This window comes from Bidens hawaiensis, unplaced genomic scaffold, assembly GCF_021521415.1.
Source record: "Bidens hawaiensis isolate Kalapana, Puna unplaced genomic scaffold, B.hawaiensis_p1.1 tig00000820_1, whole genome shotgun sequence".
NCBI lineage: Eukaryota > Viridiplantae > Streptophyta > Magnoliopsida > Asterales > Asteraceae > Bidens > Bidens hawaiensis.
In genome coordinates, this window is record NW_027491048.1 from 2374265 (window position 1) to 2382328 (window position 8064).

Here is an 8064-nt window from a genome sequence, read left to right on the forward strand (position 1 = left end):
ACATTGTGGGGGGCGCTCCTAAAGGGTGGTATCTTGACACAGGCGCAACCCGCCATGTTTGCGACGACAAACAATTCTTTAAGAATTTTAAAGAGGCGGTGGGTGACCAAAAGCTTTATATGGGAAATAATGCGACTGCAGATATCATGGGGGAAGGCGATGTGGTCTTGAAGTGGACTTCTAGGAAGGAGCTCACACTGTCCAACACCCTCTATGTTCCCGAGATTCGTAAGAATCTTGTCTCGGGATGGATGCTCAACAAGTTTGGATTTCGTTTGGTGATTGAATCGGACAAAGTTATTTTGTCTAAAAAAGGAATGTATGTTGTCAAGGGTTATGCTAACAATGCTATGTTTAAATTGAATGCAACTGTTGTTAAGAATTCAATGAATATAACTACTACTTCTGTTTACATGCTTGAGTCTTCAAATTCTTGTGTTTGGCATGGTAGACTAGGACATGTAAATTTTAATTCAATTCGTCGCTTAATCAATTTAAATTGCATTCCAAAGTTTAAAATCGATTCAAAATCCAAATGCGAAACATGTGTTGAATCCAAAATAACGAAAAATCCTTTCAAATCGGTTGAACGAATAACTGAACCCCTTGATTTAATTCACACCGATGTGTGTGATTTAAAAGCCACTCCCACAAGAGGTGGGAACAAGTACTTCATCACGTTTATTGATGATTATGTATACTTACTTAAAAGTAAGGATGAAGCAATAGACAAGTTCACCTTGTATAAAAATGAAGTTGAGAATCAACTTAGAAGGAGAATAAAAGTTGTGCGTAGTGATAGGGGCGGTGAATATGTTTCACCTTTCGTGGAATTATGTGCGCAAGGTGGCATAATACACGAGCGAACGCCACCATATTCTCCACAATCAAATGGCGTTGCTGAACGTAAGAATCGCACTTTGAAAGAGATGATGAACGCCATGTTGATTAGCTCAGGAGTGAGATATGACCTGTGGGGGGAGGCTATTCTCTCGGCCAACTATGTCTTGAATATGATACCCCGCAAGAAAATAAGCGAGACTCCGTATGAGTTATGGATGGGTAAGAAACCATCATATAAATACTTGAAAGTGTGGGGGGTGCCTAGCCAAGGTGACAGTCCCATCACCAGCATTGACAATAGGACCCAAAACTGTGGATTGCATATTCATTGGATATGCACACCATAGTAATGTGTATCGGTTTATTGTACATGAGTCCAAGAATCCCAATGTACATGAAGGCACTATCGTGGAATGGAGGGCCGCTGACTTCTTTGAAAGTGTGTTTCCTTGTTTAAGACAAACACACCCAACTTCATTAAAATCGGTTGATGAAGAAAGTACATCAAGAGCGTTTGATGATATGGTTCATGACAGACATGAAAAACCCGAGGAAAACGAGGGTGAGCTTAGACGAAGTAAACGACCAAGGATTGAAAAGTCTTTCGGTTCGGATTTCATGAGCTATATGGTGGAGGGTGAGCCCAATACCTACCACGAGGCGGTAACATCCTTGGAATCACCTCAATGGAAAGAAGCAATTAAGAACTAGATAGATTCTATATTGCAAAATCATACTTGGGAGTTAGTAGATCTTCCGCCGGGTTGTAAACCACTTGGATATCGTTGGATATTCAAAAGGAAGATGAAAGCTGATGGAAATATTGATAAGTACAAGGCCAGATTAGTAATCAAAGGGTATAGACAAAAGGAGGGTCTAGATTACTTTGACACTTACTCGCTTGTCACGCGAATAAATTCCATAAGATTGGTTCTTGCTATCGCGGCTTTACGCAATTTGGAAGTTCACCAAATGGATGTAAAAACCGCATTTCTAAATGGTGATTTAGATGAAGAGATTTACATGGAGCAGCCCGAGGGTTTCTCTGCCCCAGGAAAAGAGGGCAAGGTATGTAAACTTGTCAAGTCCTTATATGGTTTGAATCAAGCTCCAAAACAATGGCACTTAAAGTTTGATCATGTCACGCTTGACAATGGTTTCAAAATAAATGAGTGTGACAAATGTGTCTATGTAAAAGAGATGCCGGGAGGATATGTGATATTATGTCTTTATGTAGACGATATGCTTATCATTGGGAGTAATGATAACATGATCAGATCAACAAAAGACATGTTGAAAGCGAGGTTTGACATGAAAGACTTGGGTCTCGCGGACGTGATTCTTGGGGTACAAATCACTAGAACCCAAAACGGTCTTGTTTTGAGTCAATCTCACTACGTGGACAAGATTCTTGAGAAATTCAATAAGGATGACACGCGTGTCGCGTCAACACCAATTGATACGACCCACCATCTATTTAAAAATAGAGGCGAGGGGGTTGCTCAACGTGAGTACTCAAGAATAATTGGTAGTCTAATGTATCTTATGACATGTACTAGACCCGATCTAGCTTATGCCGTGAGTCGGCTAAGTAGATACACTAGTAATCCAAGCGAGGAACATTGGAACAGTATCACGCGGTTGCTAAGATACTTGAGATACATGAGAGACTATGGACTCCATTATAACCGTGATCCGGCTGTAATCGAAGGATACAGTGATGCGAATTGGATTTCGGATATAAAAGATTCCAAATCAACAAGTGGGTACGTGTTCACACTTGGTGGTGCGGCTATTTCTTGGAGGTCGTCTAAGCAAACTGTTATAGCTAGATCCACGATGGAATCAGAGTTTATCGCCTTAGATAAGTGTGGCGAAGAGGCGGAATGGCTTCGTCAATTTATGGAATATATTCCAACATGGCCACAGCCTTTGTCGGCTATTTGCATACATTGTGACAGTCAATCAGCAATTGGTAGAGCCCATAGCGTAATGTACAATGGCAAATCAAGGCATATTCGACAAAGACATAATACGGTACGACAACTACTCTCAACGGGTGTTATCAAAATTGACTATATGAAGTCAAAAGATAACATTGCTGTAACAACTCGGTTTCGCCCATTTAATATTTTGTATTCATTACCCGACACGTTTATTGTTCGGGAGATTTTATCAACATATCGTGTCTATTGAGTTATCAATTTTAGCACTATTAATTGTTTACTTATATTTAATTCATATATATATAACTTTCATTTATATACTATTTACAACCTTGACAAAACTTTAATCCTATTTCGTATCCACACCCAAACTACAGGGACCAATATGCAAGTTTAGTTAAATATTATATTATGTTATAACCAAACCCAAACCAAGACCCGATTACCCATATCCATGCCCCAAACCCGCAACCCGGATACCCGTTTATGTTTCTTGAAGCTCAATTCTCGCCGGAATCAAATCGTTAATCATATTATACCTTCCATTTTCGGCCTACCGACACCCGTTAATTATGTTATTTTGATCAAAAGTATACGTATTGCTATAATTAGACCATCCTTAAATCGAAATTGGGATCTCAATATAACAATCAGTATATCTCAATTAATCACACCCACATCATCTCCTAAGCGTCGCCTACATTAACCCTAAACTTAATTTCATTATAACTCGTTGTGACCTACTGTTCTTGATGCGTCTCTGGCCGTCGGTTTCTTCTTCGTGTTCATCATCAATCGATCACTGTTCCTGGTAATTAAACATTGTTTCTTGGTCGTCTTTAATCATACATCAATACCCCTAACATTGATTAAGTAAACAACAATTCGTTTAATCGATTTCGAAATTTAGGGTTCATAGGATTTAGGGGGAAATCGGGATACCGCATTTAAATATTTGTTTTCGTTTAATTATCATCTCAACTCGCAGATCAGTTGGCTGCTGCTGGTTGTGTTAAGACAGGGATGGCAGGGGGGTGCGGGTTCGAGCCTCCCCAGCCCAGCTTTTTATATTTTTTTATTATTGGTGATTGATTATTTTTAAATGATTTATAATTGTTATACAATATAAAATGAATAATATTTTGTTAAACTAACGCCACTAGGTTACATTTTTTATCCACTAATCTCGTTAAGATTTCATATATATACGTGTATGTCTATATATATATATATATATATATATATATATATATGTACATGTAAATATTGTAAATACTAATAATAAACTTTAACTTACTGAAACCCGACAACATCATTGGAGATTCTTATCATGAACGTCTTTATAAACATACTTATATCTTATTTCATATTATATCTAAATAATTACACATTGATATTATGATTATCTATTTAATTATATTAGTATCTTATTTATTCAAATAATTAAAAGTATATCTCACTTTATATTTAATTAAATTGTTTTATTTAATTTAGATTTTACTATTTCAAGCATATTTTATATTAATTAAATTATTTAAGTATTTAATTATATTTTTATATCATGGGTAATTAATGGGGAAGTTATCATTAACAAGACTACTAAAAACAATTACCGTAGAGATTAATCAATAAATATCTCATTCCCAAACCTAACTCAACTCCATCTAAAACTTAATTTATTAAATTATTTATATCTTCATAATTAATCTTATTATCATTAATGACTAGGAACACTTGTCATCGCATCCCGAGAAGCTCGGACTCATTTAACTTAGTGTCTATCATTGTTTCATTATCGTTTGTTCTACCTTATCAGGTGAGTAATCACTCCCCTATTTTACTTGTTTTCAAATGTTTTGGGGACACTTGCGTACCATTTATCATATTATTTATCTTATTATTTCTCAAACGTAAACTGTGATCTTTGTGATGTGTATCAATTGAATGATTGCCTGTTACTTGCTATTTGCTTACTTGCTTACCTGAATCGCATTCGGAGAGGTCCAACATAATCTCATTATAGTATGATCATACGACCGTCGTAGTGGCCGGAGCCCGATTCGCATTGGCAATGGTTTCACCGACACCTCATTTTTGGTAACCAATGCCCATTCGCATGGCAACGGTTTAGCCCTTTCTTTATGGTTGATTGTTTATGTATGTGCTATGGTTTAATTGTTTATACTCACAGATAACAGTTTTGCCTATTTTTTTATTCACTTATATCATTATATAATATTACCATTTTTGTTTGTGTCAAAACTGGTGATCTACTCACTCAACATGTGTTGTTGACAAATATATATTTTGTACGCATTTGCAGGTTATAGATTTGGATTGCTTATCGAACTGAAGCTCACGTAGAATTTTAGGATAATAAACATATACAAGAATAGTTGGTTTTGGTATTTGTAATTTCCTTTATTTTTGTTGTATTTAAAAGTTGTTTGATAATAAATAAATAAATAAATTAGATATTGTCGCTTTATAATTGCTTGAAAGTACCTTGCGAGCTGTGGCAATCAGCTCACGCCCCGACATTTCCGCCGTAGGTTGGGGTGTGACAATTGCGGACCCGTTAACCAAAGGCTTAAGCAAAGAGTTAGTTTATAAGTCGTCAAGAGGAATGGGACTGAAGCCCATGGAAAAAGGGGACATGAGGGAAACCTAACTTAGTTGACTGGAGATCCCAAGATCTAAGTTCAATAGGAAAACTTAATCATGAAACCAAGGGTAGTCACTGTGGGGGAGTACCCCAAACCAAACTTAAAGGGCGTTGTGCATGCGTGCGTCCTAGTCCATTCTAATCATTGACATGAAACGAGGATAAGCATAACAAAGGTTAATAACTTGTAGAAATAAAGAATAACCTATGGCTTTTAAAGATACGAGCGGGAATCACCTACGTGAGAGAGAAGTAGGGTCGCTTCGAATGGATTTTGGGGCAAAAATCCTAGAGCTCTCGCAGAACCAGGCTAGTGTTCCAGGACCATAGTAGGACACGACAGTGAGGGGTTGACTAAACCAGGGACAATGTTGTGTGAAGTGTATTGTCGTCTACACTAACGGGGGTATGTTCAAAGACATCGTGTCTACACACCGCCAGGAGGCTAAGTATACTTCACAAAGGAGGGTTCAAAGGGTAACACCTACCTTTCCTGCAACATTCAACCGCTGAATTGCATCGTTTGAAACTTGCATGAGCGGATCGATTTCCATTCATATGGGGGATTTTTGGAAAAATGTTAGCAAAAAATGAGTTTGCTAATTTTGGACATTAATAATTATATTTATATTTGCGTATTATAAATAATTATTTACGGGTTTGTTATCCTTTATGTGAGAGCATCATAACGAGTAAAACCATGTCCAAAACCGAGCTAAGATGAATGAGATATCGAAGCTAAAAGATGAGTGGTGGGAAAATCAAAATCATAATAAAAAGCATTAAAGACGTTTAATGCAATTTATTTCGACGAGAGTTATGGATTGAATTCAAAATCATAATAAAAAGCATTAAAGACGTTTAATGCAATTTATTGTTTAGTTTTGAGTCTTTGATCCTAGCTCCACTATAAATACCAAGGCAAGGCTTGGGGTTTGATACACCAATTTGCAACTTGAAGAGTTTGCAAATTCTCCAACATTTCTTCATCTTCTCCAACACAACCAAGAAGTTACGAACCGATCCAATTCGGGTGCATAGTCAACTCCGGCAGTACATACTGCTCCGGCCATTGTACCATGGAAACAAAACGAGAAGAGACTCGGAATTTGTTTTAAGGCCCCTTGTTCAACACGATCCTCGGTCACTAACTTCTACTTCACTTATATCATTATATAATATTACCATTTTTGTTTGTGTCAAAACTGGTGATCTGCTCACTCAACATGTGTTGTTGACAAATATATATTTTGTACGCATTTGCAGGTTATAGATTTGGATTGCTTATCGAACTGAAGCTCACGTAGAATTTTAGGATAATAAACATATACAAGAATAGTTGGTTTTGGTATTTGTAATTTCCTTTATTTTTGTTGTATTTAAATGTTGTTTGATAATAAATAAATAAATAAATTAGATATTGTCGCTTTATAATTGCTTGAAAGTACCTTGCGAGCTGTGGCAATCAGCTCACGCCCCGACATTTCCGCCGTAGGTTGGGATGTGACAATTGCGGACCCGTTAACCAAAGGCTTAAGCAAAGAGTTAGTTTATAAGTCGTCAAGAGGAATGGGACTGAAGCCCATGGAAAAAGGGGACATGAGGGAAACCTAACTTAGTTGACTGGAGATCCCAAGATCTAAGTTCAATAGGAAAACTTAATCATGAAACCAAGGGTAGTCACTGTGGGGGAGTACCCCAAACCAAACTTAAAGGGCATTGCGCATGCGTGCGTCCTAGTCCATTCTAATCAGTGACATGAAACGAGGATAAGCATCACAAAGGTTAATGACTTGTAGAAATAAAGAATAACCTATGGCTTTTAAAGATACGAGCGGGAATCACCTACGTGAGAGAGAAGTAGGGTCGCTTCGAATGGATTTTGGGGCAAAAATCCTAGAGCTCTCGCAGAACCAGGCTAGTGTTCCAGGACCATAGTAGGACACGACAGTGAGGGGTTGACTAAACCAGGGACAATGTTGTGTGAAGTGTATTGTCGTCTACACTAACGGGGGTATGTTCAAAGACATCGTGTCTACACACCGCCAGGAGGCTAAGTATACTTCACAAAGGAGGGTTCAAAGGGTAACACCTACCTTTCCTGCAACATTCAACCGCTGAATTGCATCGTTTGAAACTTGCATGAGCGGATCGATTTCCATTCATATGGGGGATTGTTGGAAAAATGTTAGCAAAAAATGAGTTTGCTAATTTTGGACATTAATAATTATATTTATATTTGCGTATTATAAATAATTATTTACGGGTTTGTTATCCTTTATGTGAGAGCATCATAACGAGTCAAACCTTGTCCAAAACTGAGCTAAGATGAATGAGATATCGAAGCTCAAAGATGAGTGGTGGGAAAATCAAAATCATAATAAAAAGCATTAAAGACGTTTAATGCAATTTATTTCGACAATTCAAAATCATAATAAAAAGCATTAAAGACGTTTAATGCAATTTATTGTTTAGTTTTGAGTCTTTGATCCTAGCTCCACTATAAATACCAAGGCAAGGCTTGGGGTTTGATACACCAATTTGCAACTTGAAGAGTTTGCAAATTCTCCAACATTTCTTCATCTTCTCCAACACAACCAAGAAGTTACG